The sequence below is a fragment of the Pongo pygmaeus genome, chromosome 15, assembly GCF_028885625.2.
Source record: "Pongo pygmaeus isolate AG05252 chromosome 15, NHGRI_mPonPyg2-v2.0_pri, whole genome shotgun sequence".
Classification (NCBI taxonomy): domain Eukaryota; kingdom Metazoa; phylum Chordata; class Mammalia; order Primates; family Hominidae; genus Pongo; species Pongo pygmaeus.
This window is the reverse complement of record NC_072388.2, coordinates 66,109,974-66,135,405: the sequence shown is the minus strand read 5'-3', so window position 1 is coordinate 66,135,405 and position 25,432 is coordinate 66,109,974. Positions and strand designations below refer to the sequence as shown.

The following is a 25,432-nucleotide window of genomic DNA, read 5'->3' as shown; positions in this document are numbered from 1 at the left end:
CCTGAATCGCTGAGATTACAGGCATGAGTCACCATGCCCAGGCTCTGGGTTTACTGTTTAGTAGAACACCCTAACAAGTCCTATAATAAAAGGCATTTCTAAAATTCCATATAGTTCATGGTTTAGGTTTCTGATCGAAGTACCTTCATTTGTCATCCAGATAATTGCATTCCAAAGAAACAACTGCTATTTTCACAGCTTAAAAACAAACTGTATTTAGAATATACTATACCAGACAAAATTTGTAAGGAATGGAAGCAAAATCCCAATTTAAAAAATCTTCGAAGTAAAAACCCAATAAGATTTCAAAGGAGAATAAAGAGTAACATATATTATAACTTAAAACCACATAAATCATCTGCCCTCATGGATTGGAAAAAAAGTAATATGATTCCTGACATTCTGTTGGATATCAATAAGGCAGTATCATTAGCTTAGAAGATACATCTTTCTCAGATGTAAACTTGAAGAGACTTAACAGCTTTTGCATTTCTGGCAAAAAGCATATATATAACACATCTGTAACTGAAAGATTTAGTTTACAAGTTCCTATTCTCACCCCATGATTCTAGGCCATACAGTGGCTTTGGGATAAAAATTAAAAAAAGGTAATATGGACAAAAGAGCTGGAAAAAAACACTGTGCATTTGCAATGTACTAGCCATCTAGATCCTAAAATATTCATTTACAAATTTTATTAAAAAATTTATTTCCAAACTGGATATCTACATGCAGAACAATGAAAATGGACCTTTACTCATACCATTTACAATACAAAAATCAACTCAAAATGGATTCAAAAACTTAAACATGAGATCAGAAAGTACAAAACTGCTACAAGAAAACACATGAAAAAATAACACAAGATGGGTCTGGCCAATGATTTTTTTTAATTTGACCCCAAAAGCACAGGCAACAAAGGCAAAAATAGACGAATGAGATTACATCGAATAGCCAAAACCTACTTAGTGATCATAGCTAATACTATTAATATTTACTGATTCTCACTATGTACTCAACACTGTGCTACAAATGTTAAATATACTTAATCGTTAAACAATTCTACAAATTTAAATACCACTGTCATCCCCAATGACAAACGAGGAGACAGGTTTTAAAAAACAGTATTTGGCCTAACAAACACTTTAAACATTCTACAATTGTAATGGGTACTCTTGTACATATGGTTGCATGTCCATGACATCATCTAATCCTTACACCATCCTTGTATGTTCATTTAAAGAAATTATTGCCGGGTGCCATGGCCACCTGTAGTCCCAGGTGCTTGCATGGGAGCCTGAGGTGGGAGGATCACTTAAGCCCAGGAGTTCACGGCTACAGTGGGGCTATCATCATGCCTGTGAATAGCATACATCAGCCTGGGCAATACAGTGAGACCCCATCTCTAAAAAAATAGAAAGAATTACTATCCCTATTTTACAGAGGACAAGAGCAGAACAATTATTTAAATGGTTGAGTAAGCAGTGACGGAGGAGGTCACGGTAGAAGTAAAAGCAGCAACACTACTTGCTAGGCACAGGGCCAACAGTTTCCTATATATTTTCTCACTTAATCCTTCCAACTCCTCAAAGTTATCATCAGTTTACAAATGAGAAAAACAAGTAGGGAGAGGTTAAGTTGTTTTTCGAGGTCAGAAATCTAAGTGGTAGAGCCAAAACACACACCAAGTCTGTATGACATCAGAACAGAAGCTCTTAACTCTTGCCATTATTTTTCTTTAGTCTTATCCTATACTAAGAGAAGAGAGGGAAAATCTTTAAAGATTAATTCTTAGTTCAGTGTTTTGAAGGGTACCTTCCTAAGATTTTCCTTCACTTGTTCATAGAGATTCTCTTTTAAACAATAAAATTCTATGAAGTACATTTGCAGATTCAAATACCTAACAGTCTCTTCTTGCTTTTTTATCCCTAAAGTTGAGCTCTGACCTTAAGTACTCCCAGGGCACAAGGGGACTGCATACTTCACCATTTTCCTTTACAAATCTGAATATCCCTGTTTACCTTGCAATATAAAGGGGTGGGAGGAGGACAAGAGAGCATCATGATTCTTTTCAATCAGACAAATTAGGGTCCCTATATATTATACATAACATTTCCTGAAGTAAAAAGTGTTTCATTTTTCATCAATAGAAAATTCCCTATTTGCTCCTAATAAACACAAAATTGAAGGCCTTTGGAAATATTCAAGACCACATGCTCATGGCAGAAACTGGTTAGAAGCCAAAGAGTATCGAGGATATCAAATGGTTGGTTACTTGAACTGCTCTATTATCACCTTCAACTCCTTAGCAATAAAAGATTAAATGTATCTAAAAGGCTAGCAAGGTTTTTTTTAAAGGCACTAGGATAAAAGGTAATTTATAACATTTTCAAACTGGCTAGAAATGGGTTTTTAAACATGTGGTTTAAAATTACCTGCAATACGGCTTTGCTGTATATGGCTAATAATGAAGAATATATATGGCCTAGTTGGAGAATAAGACCAGTCTAGTTAAGAAACAGAGCTACCGTAAGAGACAGAAGATAAAGACAGTGTTGACTCTGAATGCTACGCTAAATTGTTTCAATTTTCTCCTGCAAATAATGGGAAACTAAAGGTTTCTGAGTTAGAAAAGAACAACAAAACAGATTTTCTGAAAGCTAAGTCTACTCTATACTGTAACCAGAGTTGACTAGGGGAAAATGTAAGTGGAGTGGCCAATAAAGACAATGTTTTATTCCTTTACACATGGCAGGATAAAGGGAAGTAGCAGAAGGAATGAAAAGTGATCACTTCAAACAATGGTTATTATAAAGAATGATTTCACAGAATTTGGAGACCAGGAGCCAAATAGAGTTTTAAAATACTGAGTATGTCAACTGAGTCTGGGAGAATTATGGAACCTTAAAACAGGAAAATGCATAGAATAAGGTCTCTGGATTCGAGGCAGGGATAGGGATAAGAATTGGAAAAGAGAAGATAAATTCCATTTTTTAATTATTGCATTTATACTGGGAGTTTTAGCAGGTTGTTAACTGCTAGACAGGACACAAAAGGGATAGGCTAGAAGGGCAAATTTATAAATAATTTACATACTTATATCTTACATTTGTGAAATGTTTTTATTTTTACAGCTGATTCCAAGTATATTATCTCATTTGATCTCTACAATTGCCCTGAAAGGTAGACAGGTCAGATATCTGTTTTCCACATATGTAGGCACTGAAAGTTAAGTCACATAGCTAGAAGCAATATAACATTAACTAAAATTCAGATGGGTAAATCCTAACGTGCATCCACAGTGCTGTGTTAGTTACATGTCTGTAAGATACCATGCTGACTACAAGCTTCCTTCAAAATCACATCATTTTTTTGCCTTTAAAATATGATCAGAGAAAATTTATCTTTTCCCTTCAATAGACTGCTTCATAAAATAAATTTTAACACAATCATTAATTTCACTGTTACATATGCTAACAGACTACAAGTTTATTTTAGTACCTGATTGTGGTAACAAGATATCTATTGCTCAAAGTACCTAAAAAAACTCAGTTTACCAAGCAGCAAAGGCAATCAAGTAGAGAAATGGTAGATAAGTGTGTGAATTTTCCTACTACATATGTAAAGTGATACTAGGCTACCAACATTCCAGTTTCCTACAACAATATAAAAAATTTTATTCTCTATTCTGCATTGCTCCAATTTCAGTATGTGCTGGCAAAGTGAGCCACATGTCATAACTTGACAAACTGTTTTTAATAATATTTATTTATAGCTTAAAAATGAATATCCTAAAAATATAATAGACTAACTCCTGTTATACAAATTAGCTATCCTCCTGGGGTAAAATTTAAGTATTTTCAAAATCATAACTGTAATATCCCTAAACATACTTATAACTATACCAACTCCCATCAATTCTACCTCTGTATCTCACATACACTCTTAGCTTCTCCCTTCTCATGCCACTACCTTAAATCATAAGATACATTATCTCTTGCATGGGTTTTTCTATGAGCATCTTAACTTTTCTATGAGTTTCTCTCCAACCTGTCTTTCTAGTTGCCAATCATTTTACACAGTATTGCCAGATTAACTTTCCTGAAGCACTCCTACCACCACAACAGTGTCCCTTTTCAAGTTTTTATTGTCTTTTCTTTAAGCTATTGTTTACTGAGAATTTACTATGTACCATTCATTCACTATGCTAAGCACCTGACATACATTATCTCATTTAATCCTCACAACAGTCTCCTTGTTCAATTTTGTACCTAACTTAACAAAATAAATAACTTGTCCAATGTCAAAAGCTAAATGGCACAGCTAGGGCCTGGAGTGTGCTTGACTCCAGGGCATTTTAACAACTATTCTATAGAACACCTTAGCGTGACATTCATATGGCTCCACTTGACTTAGTCCTAGAATACATTTTCCACTTTCTTTCTCCCGCCCCTGTCTTCTGAATCAAACTACTTGCTGTTTCCCGTACAAGCCCTGCAATTTCCCACCTCCTTTGGGAAGTGTCTACATTCCCAAAGGAAGTTTATTAATTTAATAGTCAACTCTTATAGCACTTATTTTGTGTACTGCTTATATTTTGTCATTAAACTTTGACATACTGCTTATATTTTGTCATTAAACTTTTGACATATTGTTTCTTATACCAAGAAAAAATCCTCTCTTCAACTTTTTATCTATTAAGATTTTCCTCTTCCATCAAGTATCCTATGAAATCCTAATTTTGCCTGCCCTCTCTCTCCTCTACAAACTACCCTTCTAGAGTACTTAATCTACGCCTTTGCTGTAGCATTTATTGTCTACCTTGAAATCAGAATGTTTATTAATTGCAAGCCCCCGAGGCAGAGTTTGTAACTCATATTTGATGAGTTCATAACATATAAAATATATTGTGCTATATACAAATATTTTTTGAATGAAAATCTTTTTAATCTTTTTGACCAAAGAACTACTTATTGAGAGAGAGGAGGGTTGTGCCTTCCTACCACGAATGTCCGCCCATCCAAGTACTAACCAGGCCTGACCCTGCTTAGCTTCCAAGATCAGACAAGATCAGGCACAGTCAGGGTGGTATGGCCGTAGAGGAATGTCCTCATTCATAATTTTACGAATACAGTTAAATCAATATGGATTGCTGGAAGATGGAGAGCTGGTGCTTAAACCTAAAATTCATTCTAAGAACAGAGTATCACTTATCAGAGAGATGCATAAGAGGCTGGGTTCTGGTCATTCTTCTATTAAACTAATACTTTCCTTTAAATAAATGAGGAAGAGTAATAGTTTCTGTTTAAATCTCTCTCCTGGGGACAATGTTTCCAAGACTGGAAAAACTATAAATTCTGGTAGAATGAAGAAATAATAAACAGAAAGTTAAAGCAGAAGAACCTTAAGACAAATACATTTATGAAATACATATATTCTTTTTTTTTTTTTTTTCTTAGATGGAGCACAATCATAGCTCACTGCAGCCTCAAACTCCTGGGCTCAAGCAATCCTCCTGCTTCAGCCTCCCAAGTAGCTGGGACTACAGGTGCATGGCACCATGCCTGGCTAATTTTATTTTATTTTTTGTATAGATGGAGTCTTCCTATGTTGCCCAGGCTGGTCTCAAATTCCTGGGCAAAGGGATCCTCCTGCCTCAGCCTCTCAGGGCGCTGGGATTACAGGCATGAGCCAGCATGCATGCAAGCATTCATTTATTTATTTAGAGACAGTCTTGCTCTGTTGCCCAAGCTGAAGTGCAGTGGCTCAATCTTGGCTCACTGCAACCTCTGCCTCCTGAGTTCACGCAATTCTCCTGCCTCAGCCTCCTGCGTAACTGGGATTACAGGCACCCAACACTACAACCGGCTGATTTTTTATATTTTTAGTAGAGACGGGGTTTCACCGTCTTGGCCAGGCTGGTCTCAAAGTCCTAACCTCAAGTGATCCGCCCGCCTTGGCCTCCCAAAGTGCTGGGATTACAGGTGTGAGCCACCACCCCCAGCCTGGCCTTACTCACTTAAAAGTAGTCCATTATTTTTTACTTTCATTCACTTTGGGCTAAAGTAAAAATTAAAATATAGCAAACAGAAACAGGGTATACATGTATAGAAATAGGGCATATGTATATGTTATATATACATACATAGAACATCCAGGGTACCATTTATGACAATGTTAAAAGTTAAAATCAGCCAGGTGCAGTGGCTCACATCTGTAATCCCAGCACTTTCGGAAGCCAAGGCAGGCGGATCACTTGAGACCACGAGTTCAAGACCAGCCTGACCAACATAGTGAAAGCCTGTCTCTACTAAAAATACAAAAATTAGCCAGGCATGGTGGCACGCGCCTGTAGTCCCAGCTACTCGGGAGGGTGAGGCAGGAAAATCACTTGAACCCGGGAGGTGGGAGGCTGCAGCGAGCAGAGATCACACCACTGCACTCTAGCCTGGGAAACAGAGTGAGACTCCATTTCAAAAGAAGGTTAAAATCATCCAAACATATTTCTTTAAAAAAAGAAAGGAATGATTAAAGCAAATAATGCATAACAAAATAACTTATTAAGAACTATTACTTTGTTATTAAGGAGTTAACAGTATCAAGGCAGTCTGAAGGCTGGGCATGGTGGCTCATGCCTGTAATCCCAGCACTTTGGGAGGCCGAGGCGGGTGGATCACTTGAGTCCAGGAGTTCAAGACCAGCCTGGGCAAGATAGTGAGACCCTATTTCTACATGAAGTACAAAATATAGGCAGTTGTGGTGGCGTGTGCCTATAGTCCCAGCTACTTGGGAAGCTGAGGCAAGAGGATCACCTGAGCCTGCACAGGTCAAGGCTGCAGTGAGCTGTGATCACACCAGGACACTTCAGCCTGGGCAACAGAGTGAGACCCTGTCTCAAAATACAAAAACATACAACAAAACACAAATATTAAGGCAGTCTGAAACAAACCATGAATATTTAAGGTTCCATGCCTAGCCTCCTACCTATCCTCATCAAAATCTTTTCCATACCGCTATGAACAGCTCAAGCCCCAGAGGGATACATTGATGGCTCTAACTTAATAACTCTTTAAAAAAAAAAAAAAAGAGAGAGAGAGATGGGGTTTTGCCATGTTGCCCAGGCTGGTCTGGAACTTCTGAGCTCAGGCAATCCACCCACCTTAGCCTCCCAAAGTGCTGGGATTACAGGCCTGATCCACCACACCCAGCCAATAATCAACCCTTAAAGCACTTATTTTCTGTACTGCTTATTTTGCTGCTAATCTGTCCTGCCTGGCACTGCCATCTATTATCAATTTTTTTTTTTTTTTTTTTTTTAGAGATAGGGTCTGACTCTGTGGCCCAGACTGGAGTACAATAGTGAAACTTCAGCTTACTACAACCTCTACTTCCCAGGCTCAAGCAATCCTCCCATGTTCAGCCTCCCAAGTAGCTAGGACTACAGGCACACGCAATCATGCCCAGCTAATTTTTGTATTTTTGTAGATACGAGAGGTTTCGCCATGTTGCCCAGGCTGGTCTCGTGAACTCACGGGCTCAAGTGATCCTCCCGCTTTGGTATCCCAAAGTGTTGGACTTTCAGGCATGAGCCATCAGGCCTGGCCTTTTATCAAATATTTATGTATTAATATGAGTACCTTATCTTCCCAACTAGACTGTAAATATTCTACAGAACTCCAATCTACTGGTAGTGGCTCTGAGAGCCCTGTACAGTGCTATTTATGTTCATATCAGAAATTCAATACCTGCTGCATTAATTTTTTTTTTTTTTAAGACAAGGTCTCACTTTGTCACCGAGGCTGGAGTACAGTGGCGTAATTTGGCTCACTGCAACCTCGACCTCCCAGGTTTAAGCAATCCTCCTGCCTCAACCCCCCAAACAGCTGGGACTACAGGCACCCACCATCACAGCCGGCTAAGTTTTTGTATTTGTGATAGAGACGGGGTTTCGCCACATTGCCCAGACTGGTCTCGAACTCCTGAGTTCATGCGATCTACCCGCCTTGGTTTCCCAAAGTGCTAGAATTACAGGAGTGAGCCACAGCACCTGGCCTATTATCAAATTTTTATGGATGAGTACCTTATCTTCTCAACTAGACTGCAAATATTCTATAGACTTCCAATCTACTGGTAGTGGCTCTGAGAACCCTGCACACTGCTATCTACGTATGCTCATATTAGAAACTCAATACATGCTGCATTAAATTTGAACATTTAAATACTAGATAAGACTCGAAGAGAAAAACCACACCTACCTATTGCCAAACATTTAATAACTCAAGAGGAGAGAGATTTTTCCCAAATTATTTAATGACAATCAGAATGAAGTAAAGAAATGATGCAAATAATCACTACCTTGGTGACAGCAATGTTTTACACACTCCATATAAGGGGCCCCTAATATACAACTTTTGTGTTGCATATGTGTTGTACATAGAGTTGTGTAACACAAAATTATGTGTGTATAATTTTTTTTAAAAAGCAAACAGTTCCATTAAACCTACTATGAAGGACAATTCAGTGTCTCACCTCCTCTACCTGAGTTCTGCCTAGAGACCACTTTTAACTCTTTCAGTTTCTTCTTAAACTTACCTTCATATTTCTAGTGACGTGTATAGAAATAGGCTGTATGTTATATATACATACATATATACATATATAAAATACGTGTGTATGTTCTATATATACATACATGCCATTTCTTTTTTTTTTAGTTATCTGTTGAGCATTTATTATGGAAGATGAATATTTAGCTCTCTCTCATAGTACATTCCCTCTCTCCACAAGTTGTGTCTCACTTTTTATTTAAATCACTAATACATCCTGTGAAAGCAAAGTAAGTATCAGGACTCCAAAACCACTAAGCCAAGGAAAAGTCAAGCTGGGAACTATGTCAGACAAACCTGTTTCCTGGTTTTTTCCTAAATAAGATAGCTACAAGGATAAAAAGCTACATACCTCCCTCACCATTTTCCCACAAGGAAATTCCTTGTGGATAAAGGGTAGACAGAACTCAGTCATCCCTCTAAGGTTCACCTGAGACAAATGCATATCTGATTGCTTCCTCTGCCCTACGGTTTATGTAAAAATGCAGATTCACTGGGCCAGACTAAACCGTGTATTCAGTGAAAGACTGATCAAGGACTCGAAAGAATGCAACCATTTGTCTCTTACCTACTTACGACCCCCACTAACTCTTATCAACTGAAAGCCCCCGCCTCAAGTTGTTCCGCCTTACCGGATCAAACCAATGTACATACTGATGTCTCATGTCTCCCTAAAACGTATTTTAAAAAAGCTGTACCCCGATCACCTTGGGCACCTGTCGTCAGGACCTCCTGAGGCTGTGTCACAGCCGCGTCCTTAGCCTTGGCAAAATGAGACCTGTCAGATATTTTGGGTTCACAATACCCACATTCTTTGGTAAAAGAATCAATATATTTTTAAATGTATACATTCAAACAAATCAGGTAACCTATCAGTTTCAAGTGTGTGTCTGTGTGTGTGTATGTGTCAATAGTTTCTGGAACCCGTCTTCCTCCTACTTACTCTATGTTAGACTTTTTTCTTTCTGCCCACATCCACTCATCATCCTTCTCCGTCTGCTCCGTGTCCTAGAAGGCTGACTCTATAGACTGCATTACCTATATTCTCTTGTCCTCTGGCTTCCAGTCGATGGAAATTAACCACTGGGGAAGACGGAAAGATTGGATGGGTTCTGTATTCTTTTGGCTTCTTCTTATTGTTTAGCATAGGTTATGTTCCTCTAAGGCTACAATTCACATCAGGTGGCCCCACTTATATAGCTACAGCTCTGGTAAATTCCAGTATCAACTCTCTCTCTTGCTCCCTCAGTCCTAGGTTTAGTGGGCTTCTTGCTGTTAAGCCTTGGGGTGCTTCACCATCCCTTGTTTATTCACTTATCCCTGCCCACACCTTTGAGAGCAGGCCTTTCATTAAACTCTCTTCCATTGCTGGGGATGATTTTGCCATTGTTTCCTGCATGGAATCTGACAGAACCATGTTCCAACTAAACTCTCTAAATGTGTAGCACTTAGAGCCATCATCATTCCTTCATCCTGACCCTGGGAAATTCTCCTCACCTCTCTCCTCTTTCTTCATCTACTCCCCTCTTCCTGGGAGTCCTCCAATAACTTCCTGAGAAAGGGTAGAAGGAGGTAAATTTTTTGATACCTTGATCTACTTGGCACCAGGGCAGATTACATCCTCTTTGAGGATCACATATTCTTTTGCTTCTTTGCCTCCAACCTAAATTTCTCACAGCTTCTAATGACTTCTGGTTTTGCCTTTTTGTTGTTCTCCCCAAGGAAATATTTACAGTAAGAGTGACCCTTTTCTTCCAATTAGAGTAGGGGAAAAAAACACCATAGCATAAATACATAAAAACTGCTACTTTGGTATAAGGGATTTTTTGTTTGTTTTTTTGGTATAAGGTTATGTGTATCTGTGTAAGTAAACAATGATGTCCAGTGTTGGGAACGACACAGAAAAACAGATATTTTGTGTATTGCTGACTCTATAAAACAGTACAATGTTTTTGAAGGGTAATTTTGCATTATCTACCAAAATTTAAAAATAAACCTTTGGGCTGGGCATGGTGGCTGGGTGCGGTGGCTCATGCCTGTAATCCCAGCACTTTGGGAGGCCGAGGCGGGTGGATCAGCTGAGGTCAGGAGTTTGAGACCAGCCTGGCCAACATGGTGAAACCTCGTCTCTACTAAAAATACAAAAATTATCTGGGTGTGGTGGTGGGCGCCTGTAATCTCAGCTGCTCGGGAGGCAGACGCAGGAGAATTGCTGGAACCCGGGAGGCGGAAGTTGCAGTGAGCCGAGATTGTGCCATTGCACTCCAGCCCTGGCCAACAACAGCAAGACTCCGTCTCAAAAACAAATAAATAAATAAATAAACAAACCTTTATCTATCCCTCGTCCAGAAATTTATCCTACACTATGTATTTCTATAAGGATGTCCACTGTCACATTATTTGTATGGGTAGAGTATCCCTAATCTAAATATTCAAAATTCAGAATGCTCCAAACTCCAAAAGTAGAGTATGGGGGTGCCTAAATGACCATCAGTAGAAAAACTGAATAAATTGTAGTACAATCCATATAATGGAATACTGTGAAGCTGTTAAAGCTACACTGTCAAACAAGAAAGATACTAGCCACACGTGGATAGTGAGCACTTGAAATGTGGCTAGAGTAAGTGAATTTTAAGTTTTATTTAATTTTAATTAATTTAAATTTAAAAACATACTTGATCCATTATTAGAAAACTTGTACATATTTTTGGAACAATTTGGGTATGTGAAACTACTTGTTCAGCTGTAAACTTAATAAAATCTAAATACAGTTCAAGTATTTCTAATGAAAATTTATTCTAATTCAGACATGCCATGAGTATAAAATATACAATGAATTTCAAAGATTTAGTATTAAAAAAAAGATGTAGGCCAGGCCAGCGGCTCACGCCTGTAATCCCAGCATTTTGGGAGGCTGAGGCAAGCAGATCATTTGAGGTCAGGAGTTCGAGATCAGCTTGGCCAACAAGGTGAAATCCTGTCTCTACTAAAATACAAAAATTAGTCAGGTGTGGTGGTGCATGCCTGTAATCCCAGCTACTTGGGAGGCTGAGGCACGAGAATCACTTGAATCTGGGAGGCAAAGATTGCAATGAGCCAAGATCACACCACTGCACTCCAGCCTGGGCAACAGAGCAAGACTCCATCTCAAAAAACAAAAAAAAAAAAAAAAAAAGAAAAAAGAAAAAAGGATATAAAGTATCTCATTTATTTATATTTACTACATGTTGAAATGGTAATAATTTTGATATACCTTTATTGTATTAAATAAAATACACTGTTAAAATTAATTTCATGGTTTCTTTTCACCTGTTTTTTTAAATATATAATACCCAGACTAGTCTGATCTTTCTGCTTTTTAATGTGACTACTAGAGCATGAAGCTCTTTATGAACTGACATGAAACAAACCCAAGTGAAAAAGGCAAGCTTCAGAACAGTGTTTATCTACCATCCCATTTTTACAAATATACATAGAAAATATGTTTATAAAGTTATTAACAAAATATTCAGAAGAATATATACAATATTGTTTTCAACTAATATCTCTGAAAAATGAGGATAATAGACCAAACAGTCCCTACTTTCCACTTCTATACTATTTGGATATCTTACAAAATATTCACACAGAAAAAGTATGTGTTGCTTTTATAATTTGAGGAAAAAACACAAAGATATTACTTTTCTGAAAACAAACAAATATTGAAACTTTAAATTACAATTACTTATTAAAGTCAGTTGGCTGGGCACAGAGGCTCACAACTTACTGTAATCCCAGCACTTTGGGAGGCCAAAGCACGTGGATCACTTGAGGTCAGGAGTTCCAGACCAGCCTGGCCAACATGGTGAAACCCCATCTCTACTAAAAATAGAAAATTAGCCAGGCATAGTGGCAGGTGCCTGCAATCCCAGCTACCAGGGAGGCTGAGGCAGGAGAAATGTTTGAACCCCGGCGGGTGGGGGCAGAGGTTGCAGTGAGCCCAGATTGCACTGTTGCACTACAGCCTGGGCGACAGAGCGAGACTCCGTCTCAAAAACAAAACAAAACAAAACAAAATAGCAGGAACAAAACTCTTTCAAGAGTTCTGGAACCTTTAAATCAAGAAAAGTAATCGAAGTGTTATCTCTCAAGCCCTAAGCAATTTCATAAGCAGTGCAACAATAAAATAAGAATTTCTAAATAAATCACTTATGCAATCATTAGGGTCATGGCTCTTTAGTATTTAGGAATTCCTCTACCACACAAATAAAATATATATTACATTTTTAATTTTAATATGTAAGAAAGCAGTTTACCAAAGGAATAAAAGCATTAATTATATGAAAAATTACAAAAGGGACCTCTAACACTTTCAAATATGTCAGGTTCATGATTCTGATTACATTTATTCTTTCATCATGTAAATAACTCACAATGACAAACTCAAAGAATCCTAATTACCAAGCTCACATGGCTATTGCTTTGCTCTCAACGTACTCCATGCAGATTTTCTCCATTCCCTTTAATCAATTACCTTCCCTGAAAAACGTGTCTGAAGTGTCAGGCTTCTAAAAAAGCATTATAAGAGATTCGAACTTTTTTTTTTTTTTTTTGAGAGATGGCGTCTCGCTCTGTGGCCAGGCTGGAGTGCAGTGGCACAATCTCGGCTCACTGCAACCTCTGCCTCCCAGGCTCAAGAGATTCTCCTGCCTCAGCCTCCTGCGTAGCTGGGACTACAGGCTTGCGCCACCACATCCAGCTAATTTTCGTATTTTTTGTAAAGAGGTTTCACCATGTTGGCTAGGATGGTCTCAATCTCTTGACCTCGTGATCTGCCCACCTCGGCCTCCTGAAGTGCTGGGATTACAGGCGTGAGCCACTGCGCCGGGCCAGAGATTCCAACTTCTAACTTCAAGTGATTTACAGCTTACTAGAGAAAAAAGTATGTTCCAAAGGTTAGCAAATTAGTAGATGATTACCTCTACCTAGATCGCTTATTGGTATGCAAATCAAAAACACTGGCCATTAAAGGTGGGTGGGGGGATAGTTTGCTTGTCACTGAAGAAATACCAAATAACCATTTCAGAGTAATCAGAACTAATAAGGACTCATATCTGGTGCTATCTATAAATTAAACTGAAGCAGTGACAGTAGAGAGTATTTCAGGACAAGTAAGACTGTATCAGTAGAAAAGGAAAAAAGAAAAATCTGATAAGAAAGGAAGGCTAATGAGAATACAAATGTCAACAGGTTTAGAGTACAATTAACTTTTATTATGGTAGTACTGCGGACTGACGGACTGACGGTATGAGTAATGCTCTGATTTTGACAAGACAGTCTTACAGGGGAGGAAAGCATATGAGGATATTCTTATAAACAAGAAATAAGAATAAAAGGTCAATCTATAAGATAACTATACTGCAAATCTAATAGGAAAAAGAGTTAAGCTAAAACTACCTTTTCATTCAACAAGGCAAGTACCCACTTGGTACCAAAAACTTGGATAGTCATTGTCAAGAAAAAGACTGCTGAGGCAGAGTCCTTACCCTTAAGAAACTTAAAATCTAAAAAAAAAAAAAAAAAAAAGAAGAAACTTAAAATCTAGTATAGGTATCAGATAAGTAAACAAATAAAAAACAAATACAGTGCTATTTGGTAAATGCCACACTAGAACTGTAGAAAATGTCACAGGAGTTACTTGTAGAAGAAGAGCATCCTAAGAAAACTTGTAAGGGGGGGAAAGAATATAAGGCCCAAAAAAGACACGAAAGACATCCATTACTCAAAATGAAAAAAACAAACAAACAAACAAAATATTAACACAAAACACACTGATATCAGTAAACATATGCTCTATCCAAGCCTAAGATTTTGAATCACCATAATGAAACTGAACTCTGGAAATGATGTCTTTTTTTTTTTTTTCTTTTTGAGACAGGGTCTCACTGTTGCCCAGACTGAAGAGCAGCAGCACAATCATGGCTCACCACAGCCTTGACTTCCTGGGCTTAGGTAATCCTCCCACCTCAGCCTCCCAAGTAGCTGGGACTACAGGAATGCAAACCCAGCTAATTTTTTTGTATTTTTTGTAGGTACAGGGTCCCACTATGTTGTCTAGGTGGGTGTGGAACTCCTGGGCTCAAGCAGTCCTTTTGCCTCAGTCTCCCAAAGTGCTGGGATTACAGGCGTAAGCTGCTGCGCCTGGCCTAACTACGTCATTTTTAAAGTCTATTTAAAAATGTGTAGTGAAAACAACCTACTGAAAAACACCCCAGAGTAATTCTTGAGTCAAATAGAGAAACTGATAAAGCTGAACAGAACTTAATCTCACTATATAAGTAAACTGTTTAGGACAACAAATTGTTTTCTCTCATTTGACTTTCACTATTATTTCAGAGATTAGAAAGCTGACCTCAACATACAATTATAATTATTCATCATTAACTCAGACTATAACAACCAAGTCACACAACTCCTACCTCTTATCTAACATTGAAAGAGTGCTTAATACTGTATATACTGACACCATGCCTACCATTCTTGATGTACCATCTCAATTCTCAAAATAAAACCTACTGAATTAAGCATCCCCATTCTGCAGATAAGGAATCAGGCTTTGATAAGTTAACTTGTTCATTGTCACACATAAGTCAAGAGAGTATTTCTGCAGACATCTGACCCTATAATCTGTAAAAGTACTGTAAGTCAGTGATTGTACTGTAACTGCACTGTAAAGCCTGTCAGTATGTGCCTATGGAAAAACAAGAAAAAGTCATCAGCAAATTAATACATTTATGGTTATGTCTTTGTAGAAAAAGCTAATCAAGAACATGTGAAAGTGTTAGATTTCCTCGCAGTAAACACATTTATGGCCAACCTAGAATAAATGAGATTGTGTTTCAAATGTCAAATTATCTGTTTATGGGAGATGACTAGAACAGAACAGTCTCTAATATTTAGCTCACAGCAAGGCTAAAGTTTAAACAAATAAATGATAAAAGTACAAATTGAAACCAAGCATCTACTATGTGCCATTCCGAGATTTTTTCATTCTCAACACTGCTGACATCAAATGTGTGGGTCTTTTCCTCACACCAATTCTCTGGACATCGACTGGGTGTCCTACAATTCAATTCCATTCTGACACTATCTACCTGGAGTTAGAATCAGATCCCACAAGCTAATGGCTCAGTCCCAAAAGACTGCCCCGACTTCAGATGCCAGCCACAAGTTTTGGGCCTCCTGTACTTCACCCCACCCAGCTATTCATCAGGGGTTCCCACGACCCCCTCCTCAGGTTCAATAGTTTGCTAAATGCTGAGTACGGTGGCTCACTCCCGTAATACCAGCACTTTGGGAGGCCAAGGCTGGAGGATTGCTGGAGACCAGGAGTTTAAGACCAGCCTGGGCAGCTCAGCAAGACCTCATCTCTAGAAAAAATAAAAATGAAATTAGCTGGGTATGGTGGTGCACGCCTATTTGAGCCCAGGAGTTGAAGGCTGCAGTGAGCTATGATCATGCCACTGCACTCCAGCCTGGGTGACAGAGCAAGCACCTTGTCTCTAAAAAAAACCAAAAAATAAATAAATGAAAATAATTTGCTTGAATGGCCCCAGAACTCAGAAAGGCACTTTACTTACTATCACTGGTTTATTACAAAAGATACAACTCAGGAATAGCCAAATGGAAGAGATGCAAAGAGCAAGGTTTAGGCGGGTGGTGTGGAGCTTCCATGCCTTCTCCAGTCAAACCAGCCTCCCAGCACCTTGAAATATTCACTAACCCAGAATCTCTCCAAACACTGTCATTTAGGAGTTTCATTAGATGGGCATGATTAAATTACTGGCCATTGGTGACTGGCTATCTCTAGCCCCTCTTTGCCTTCCCAGAGGTTGAAGGTGGGGCCCCATGCCTTGGTCTTTCTGGCAACCAGCCCCCTAACCTGAAGCTATTGTAGGGGCCTGCCAAGAGTTGACTCACTGAAACAAAAGATGCTCTTATCACCCTCATTCAAACAAAAGACTCTCATCACTTTTATGCTTAAGAAAATTCCAAGGGATTTAGAAGCTCTAGGTCAGCTGTCAGGGACAAAGACCAAATATATATTTCTTATTGTATCACAGCCATATTAAGGGCTGACATACTAAGACAAAAAGATACAACTCCCTACCCTACCCTTAAGGAGCTTATTTACAATTTACAGGCTCAAAGTTCTTCACTCTAATTCAACTACTTTTTTTTTGAGACAGGTTCTCGTTCTGTTGCCCAGGCTGGAGTGCAATGGTGCCATCATGGTTCACTGCAGCCTCAACCTCCCACGCTCAAGAAATCCTCTCACTTTAGCCTCCCGAGTAGCTGGGACCACAGGCACACACCACCAAGTCCAGCTAATTTTTATATTTTTTGTAGAGACAGGGTCCCACTATGTTGCCCAGGTTGGTCTCAAACTCCTGGGCTCAAGCGGTCCTCTTGCCTCGGCCTCCAAAATACTGGGATTTCAGGCATGAGCCACTGCGCCAGCCTCATGTACATTTTTAAACACTAGGTAAAGTGGAAAATGGCTTTCATCAAAAAGTTTCTAATCTTACCAAAAAGACAATGTTAAAATAAGTCTTAAGGCAGGCTATATTATAGACAAAGCAGAAAAGCCAAGGGCTTTGGGATCAAATAAAATTAATTCAACTCCTTTCTATCACTTATAATAGGATTATGGAAAAAATATCTAATCTCTCTGAGCCTCAATTTCTTCATGTGTAAAAAGGAGAATGCTGACAAAGAACTTGAAATGTAGTTGTTAATATTTAAGAAATACATACAAAGGATACAGCATACAGCATAACACATTAAGAGACACAGCAAGGGATACAATTCTGGATAAGAGGGGAAAGCAGAAAGTATTGTGATTTGGTCAAATGAACTATCAATCTTGCTAAAAATTTTAAGTATAAAGGGATAAGGTATAAAACACAGAAGGATAAGATTCCTTTAGGATGCCTACAAAACTATGAAATTTATTTTCATTAACTCTAAGTATGTACTGATTACCCTTATGCAAATCATTATTGTGAAAAACATTTGCAGGTCATTTATACAGTCGATGAATCACCTGGATCAGAGACCTGTATCTGGGGTTCATGACTTTATTTCCATGAATCCCTGCATATTGTATGAACAGTGTATGTGTGTTTCAGAGGAAGGGCCCAGATGACTATCAGAGTCACAAAACAACCTGTTTAATACTAGAATTTTTGGTTTAATATTAGACAGGTAAATCTGCATGTCCAGTACACATAAACTGGAGTTTATACAGTTTTCAATGTGAGGCAATGTGATTTCCAATACTAAGACAAAAGAACCACTGTTTAATGCATAACTTATTTTCTTCCAGATTTTTTTGGTCAGTAAATATTTGAGTGTCTAGTACTTCTGAGCATAAATGAACATCAAACAGTAGTCACAGCCCTCAATAACTTACAGATGAGTTACAAAAAAGAATAAATTGTTAATGCATACTTTCCTAAAATTTTAAGAACTAAAACTTAATTGCCAATAGGAGGGTATGGAACGTTCCTAGAGGAAGGAAGAGTGGGTGGCTGAATTTTAAATGAAATTATGAACACAGCCTCTTGGAGAAGCGTTACTTTCATCTATCTACATCAGTGGTTTTCAAGTTGTAGGATGTGACCCATTTGTGTGCTATAAAATGGCTCTAGTGAATCTCAACCAGCTTCATAAAAAACAAAATAGAACAGCTTTATCTTGATAGAAACTCAGAAAAAAAGACTTTCTGAAGCGTCACTTACATTTCAAACATAACACAAAAATGAGTATCTAAATATGGATACTCTAAGTACAACCAAGTCCTAGCAGAGCACCTAGCTCACTACATTCATAGGAAGCCATCATGTTAAATGAATGCAGTCTTAAAGGCACTTCTAAAACACACAAGCAAAATACAGATTGCCTACTTCTTACATCAAAACAAAATAATGTATTTTAAGTGACATTCTCAAACCTTTTCTGTGACAATGTAAAACTCTCAAAATATAATGTTTTCACACAAAATCCTCAACTTTTTGTGTGAAGTTTCTCAAATTGTGAAGCCAATTATGATTTATATCAAAAAAGCATAACTCAACTATAAACACATAAAATTTCTAATATTTGAACTTATTAGATGTACTACAAACTGTAAAAACCTGACTCTCCTTAATTATTTCACATCTGTTGGTTTGTGACAAAGCACTGTGCAGTCTTGAAACAAAAAGTGAATAAGTGAATATTTATTTAGTATCTGCTATGTGTCAGATATTTTGCTAGGTGCTTTCCATATCTTAATTTTTTCAATCATCTTTCAAGGTGGCTACATGTCATAGGTGAGAAAAGCGAGGCTTGGCCTAGAATTACAGCATGAAATAAATACCCTAAGGCTCCTTTTACTACATTACTACAATTACTGTCATTTCTCCTGTTGATTTTTTGCCTTAAAACATTGGTATGAGGCCAAGCGTGGTGGCCCATGCCTGTAATCCCAGCACTTTGGGAGGCCGAGACGGGCAAATCACCTGAGGTCAGGAGTTCAAGACCAGCCTGGCCAACATGGTGAAGCCCCGTCTCCACAAAAATAGAAAAATTAGCCGGGCATGATGGCGGGTGCCTGTAATCCCAGCTACTCGGGAGGCTGAGGTGGGAAAATAACTTGAACCCGGGAGGCAGAGGTTGCAGTGAGCCGAGATCACGCCATTGCACTCCAGCCTGGGGGACAGAGTGAGACTTGGTCTCAAAAAAAAAAAAAAAAAAAAAAATTGGTATGTAGGCCAGGCGTGGTGGCTCATGCCTGTAATCCCAGCACTTTAGAAGGCCAACTTGGGAGGATCACTTGAGTCATGGAGTTCGAGACCAGCCTGAGCAACACGGTGAGACGCCATCTCTATCTCAAAAAAATAAAAATAAAAATGTTGGTATGTAAACTAAGTCCAGAGGTCAAATCAGGCACACCTTATTTTTATAAGTAAAGTTTTATTGGAAAAGTCATGCTCATTTGTTTGGCTACCTCTGCCACTCTGACAACAGAACTGAGTACTTGCAACAGAGACAATATGGCCCATGAAGCTAAAATACTTACAGAAAGTTGTTGACCCCTGCCTTAAAGAAGCAAAATGCCAAGAACCCTGGAGGGCTTCAAAATTTCAATGTCTTTGAGGGTCTTTGAGACTATTAACTGAAGAAGAAACTACAAAATTATATAAGACAGAAAGCCAAATGTTTTAATTTTTATAATGTTATATCATAATCAGCCCAAATTTATAAAAACAACAAAATTAAAAAGCTTGATTACGAAGTTACTGTTTCATAATTAAGCTGTTTTCTGGCCAGGTGCAGTGACTCACACCAATAATCCCAATGACTTGGGAGCCTAAAGTAGGAGAGTTACTTGAGCCTAGGAGTTTGAGGCCGCAGTGAGGTATGATCACACCACTGTACACCAGCTTGGGTGACAGGGCAAGATCCCATCTCTAAATAAAATAAGTAATTAACTAAAATAAAAAATAAACTGTCTCTATAGCTTGAATTGATGAAGGAAAAAATCTCACAATTCAAAATATATTTAATGAGCATGTGTCATGCATCCATATTTCTCATGAAGGAACATACTCGGTTCAAAACAAAATGGCACCTGGCTTTTTCTTACTAGCATTTTGTTTTTTATTTCACTTCACACTTTTTGATTTAATACATTAACTGAGCCAGGTGTGAGTGGCATATGTCTATAGTCCCAGTTAGTGAGGAGACTGAGGCAGGAGGATCACTTCTGCCCAGGAGTTCAAGTCCAGCCTAGTCAACAGAGTGAGACCTTACCTCTTAAAGAAAAAAAAAATTCACTGAAATCATTCTACTCTGTACTTTAAGCTGAACATTTATGTGATTAACCAGGAGTCTATATTTGATTCTCTGGTATGAAGAAGGAATTTGCTTTTTTTTCTTTTTTCTTTTCTTTTTTTTTTTTTTTCTGAGACAGAGTCTTGCTCTGTCGCCCAGGCTGCAGCGCAGTGGGGGGATCTTGGCTCACCGCAAGCTCCGCCTCCCAGGTTCACGCCATTCTCCTGCCTCAGCCTCACAAGTAGCTGGGACTACAGGCGCCCACCACCACACCTGGCTAATTTTTTGTATTTTTAGTAGAGATGGGGTTTCACCGTGTTAGCCAGGAAAGTCTCGATCTCCTGACCTTGTGATCCACCCACCTCGGCTTCCCAAAGTGCTGGGATTACAGACGTGAGCCATCACGCCCAGCCTGCTTTTTTTTTTCTAACTTCATGGTTTTCATTCTAAGTCAAAACCTCCAAATCATATCATTTTATCTTCATTCAAAATACAATCCACTCTCCATTCATTCACTCGTCTTGCTCTGTCACCCAGGCCGGTCTTGAACTGAGCTCATGCAATCCTCCTGCCTCAGCCTCCTGAGTAGCTGGGATGACAGGCGCAAACCACCATGCCTAGCTTCTCCAAGTCCATTTAAAAACTTATCTAAACTACCCAGAATGGGGAATGTTTGGTTACAGTGACACAAATAACATTTTCTTTATTACTAATTTTCAAAAAAATTTTTTTAGAGCCCAGGTCTCACTGTGTTGCCCAGGCTGTAGTGCAGTGGCTATTCAAAGGTGTGATCAGAGAGCACTGCAGCCACCTGGGTTCAAGCAATTCTCTCATTTCAGCCTCCTGAGTAGCTGGGACTACAGTATGAACCACCATACCCAGCTCTCATTTAGTAATTTTAAATAAGAGTCCTCTAATATACAAACTCTAGAATAAATCAAGAAAATTTAAGTCCTACTAAAATGTAAAATGTAGGTAGGTAACTGTTAATGAATACCTTGACTCTACTGACTTCATTAAGTATTTTAGTTCACAAAATCTTATATTTGGTTTCCTTTTTTTTTTTTTTTAAGAAAAGAGATCTTGTTATGTTGCTCAGGCTGGACTCAAACTCCTGGGCTCAAGCGACCCTCCCACCTCAGCCTCCCAATTGGCTGGGGCTACAGGCATGTGACATTGCTCCTTCATTTTTAAGAATAAATGTTAATGTATATTAGTTTTAAAAAATCCAAAATGATTTTTGTTTAAAATAACCCCATAGTTAGTCCCAGAAACATGCAAATATGGTTCAACATTTGAAAAATCAGTGTAATTCACCATATTAACAGATTAAAGAAAAAAGTTCACACAATCATCTCAATACATGCAGAAAAGGCATGTGATAAAATTCAACATCCATTCATGATTTAAAAAGCAAACCCTCAGTAACCTAGGAACAGAAGAAAACCTCCTTAACCTCCTTAAGAGAATGCACAAAATGACCTACAGCTAATATCATATTTTAAAGGTGAAAGACTGAATACTTCTCCTTTAAGAAAGTGAGCAAGAGGCCAGGCACTGTGACTCATGCCTATAATCCCAGCACTTTGGGAGGCTGAGGTGGGCAGATCGCTTGAGCCCAGGAATTCGAGACCAGCCTGGGCAACATGGCAAAGCCCTGTCTCTACTAAAAATACAAAAAATTAGCTGGGCATGGTGGCACTCGCAGTAGGTCCCAGCTACTCAAGAGGCTGAGATGGGAGAATCAACTGAGCCCAGAAAGTCGAGGCTGCCGTGAGCAGTGCTGTACCACTACACTTTAGCCTGGGGATAGAGTGAGACCCTATCTTAAGAAAAAAAAAAAAGGGAACAAGATAAAGATGCTACTTCTCATCTCTCCTATTCGATATCTCAGTAGAAGTCCTAACCAAGCCAATACAGTAAGTTAAGGAAAAGAAATAAAAGGCATACAGACTAGAAGGAAAGAAAAGTTTTGAGCATGACTGTCTACTTAGAAAATTCCAAAAAAAATTACTAAAATAGAAAAGCTCCTAGAGCTAATAAGGGAGTTTAGCAGAAACTCAGGATACAAAGTCAATATACAAAAATTAATTTCTATATACTATCAGTGATCAATTGGAATCTGATTTTTTTAGATTACCATTTACAATAGGACCAAAAAATTAAAATAATTAGGTATAGACTTAATAAAGTATTTGCAAGATCTGCATATTGAAAACTACAATACTCACATAAATGGAAAGAAATAGCATGTTCATAGTTTAGAAGACTCAAATTATTAAGATGTCAATTATCTTCAGGTTGATCTCTAAATTAAACACAATCTCAATCAAAACCCCAACAGAATGTATGAATTATCAAGATGATTCTAAATATCATACAGAAAGCAAAGGAACTAAAAATAGCCATAAAAATTTTGAAAAAGAATACAGTGGAAGAGTCACATTACCTAATGTGAAGACTTATTTTAAAGCTATAGTAGGCTGGGTGCAGTGGCTCACGTCTGTAATCCCAGCACTTTGGGAAGCCGGGGCAGGCAGATCACGAGGTCAGGAGATCAAGACCATCCTGGCCAACACGGTGAAACCCCCACCTCTACTAAAAATACAAAAATTAGCTGGGCGTAGTGGTGCGCGCTTATAATCCCAGCTACTTGGGAGGCTGAGGCAGGAGAATCACTTGAACCCAGGAGGTGGAAGTTGCAGTGAGCTGATATCGTGCCACTGCACTACAGCCTGGCGATAGAGCAAGACTCCACTCAAAAAAAAAAAAAAAAGCTATAGTAGGCCAGGCTCAGTGGCTAACACCTGTAATCCCAGCACTTTTGGAGGTTGAGGTGGAAGGATCCCTTGTGCTCAGCTGCTCAAGACCAGCTTGGGCAACATAGGGGGATCTTGTCTCTACAAAAAATTTTAAAAATTGGCCTGGCATGGTGGCATGTACCTATAGTACCAGCTACCGGGGAAAGTGGGAGGATGGCTTGAGTCCTGGAGGTTGAGGCTGCAGTGAGCCATATTCACACCACTGTACTCCAGCCTGGGTGACAGAGTGAGACCCTGTCTCAAAAATTTTTTAAATAATACAGCCTGGGCAACATAGCCAAGACCTCATCTCTACAAATAATTTTAAAAATCAGCCAAGTGTGGTGGCACGCCTGTGGTCCCAGCTACTTGGGAGGATTGCTTGAACCTGGGAGGCCAAGGCTGCCGTGAGCAGAGATCATACCACTGCACTCCAGCCTGAGCGACAGAGAGAGACCCTGTCTCTAAATAAAAAATATAAATATAAATAAAATAAAATAAAAATAAAAAATAAAAAGGATAGACAAAATAGATCAATTGAAGAGTCCATAAACAAATCCAAGCAAATGTAGTCAAATAGCTTTTGACAAAGAGACAAGAGGAATACAATGGGAAAAAGATCATGTTTTAAACAAATGGTCATGGAACTGGACAAATAAATAAGTGAAACAACCTGTACTTCTCTCATTTTATACAAAAATAAACTCAAAATGGAACATAGATCTAAAAATACAATATAAAACTTGGAAAAAAAAATAAGAGAAAAATCTCTCTGACCGTGGATTGAGCAAAGAGTTCTTAGATACAATATTCAAATTTTAAAAATTAATAATTTGGACTTCCTCAAAATTTAAAATTCTATACTTCAAAAGTAATGAAGTATACAAGTTATGAGGATGAAAAGGCAAGCCAGAGTGGAAGAAAACCTTCGTAAATCACTTATCTGACAAAGATAAAGGACTATATAAAACTTTTGGGGCAGTGGCTCATGCGTGTAATCCCAACACTTTGGGAGGCTGAGGCAGGACAATCACTTGAGCCCAGGAGTTCTGAGACTAGCCTGGGAAACACAGTGAGACCCCATCCCTAAAAAAAAAAAGGAAAAAATAATAAGATAATAATAAATTAAGCAATAAGAAAATAATCCAATTTAAAAATGGGCAAAAGGTTCAGACACTTTACCAAAGATAAACAGATGGCAAATAAGCACATGAAAAGATGCTCAACATCCTCAGTCATGGGGGAAATGCAAAGAAAAATCCCAATGAGGTACTATTAAAATGGCTAAATCTAAAGACTGACCATACCAAGTGCTGACAGGAATGTAACGCAACTGGACCTCTCATATATTGCTGGTGGAAATGCAAAGTGGTTCAGTCACTTCAAACACAGCTTGACAGTGTATTAGTTTCCTATGCCAATGTAACAAATTGCCACAAATTTAGTGGCTTAAAACAACAGAAATTATTTTACAGTCCTATAGGTTAGAAATCTGGCATATGTCTCCCTTGGCTAAAATTACTGGCAGGGCTGCTTTCTTTTCTGGAGCCTCTTCAAGATTCTAGAGACCACTCATATTCCTTAGTTTGTGGCCTGCTCTCCTCCATCTTCAAAGCCAGCAACTTTGCACTTCTCTGACCATCGTTACATCTTTTTTTCCTGACTCTACTCTTCTGCCTCTCTCTTTCCTTTTTTAAAGATTCTGTGATACACTGGGACCACCTGAATAATCCACAATAATCTCCCTAAAGCCATTGATTAGCAACCTTAAAAAGCCTTTGCCACGTAAGCAAACATATTCACAGGTTCCAGGGATTAGGATATCTTTGAAGACCTTTATTCTGTCTACCACAGATAGGTCTTTTTTTTATTTTAAGATAAAATTAGGCTATACCTACCATATTCCATCTACTTAAGAGAAACAAAAACTTAGGTTTACACAAAAACCTATTTGCAAAGATTTACAGCCACTTTATTCAGTCACAAAAACCTGAGAACAACTCAAACGTCCTTCAACTGGTGAATGGATAGGTGATGGAACTGTTCTTTACCTTGACTGTGGTAGTTGCACAGCTCTCTGAGTTGGAATTGTACAATGAAAAGAGTTAATTTCATTTCATGTAAATTAAATATTTTTTGAAGAAAGGAAGCAATTATATCATTTCT

At 38.4% G+C, this 25,432-nt stretch overlaps 1 protein-coding gene across 9 annotated transcripts in view; it reads right to left on the bottom strand.

Annotated features, from left to right (window-relative positions):
• The window catches only part of PALS1 (protein associated with LIN7 1, MAGUK p55 family member), a 101,933-nt gene that overhangs the window by 70,297 nt on the left and 6,204 nt on the right, over window positions 1-25,432 (bottom strand). For 2 of the 9 annotated variants that reach the window (XM_063651698.1, XM_063651701.1), the window contains exon 2: window positions 13,426-13,515. The exons of 6 other annotated variants lie outside the window; for them this stretch is intronic. The gene's annotated coding sequence lies outside the window, so the exon portion shown is untranslated. Of the gene's footprint in view, window positions 1-13,377; window positions 13,516-25,432 lie in introns of all 9 variants that reach the window. One more of the 9 variants, XM_063651700.1, reaches the window with a different exon arrangement.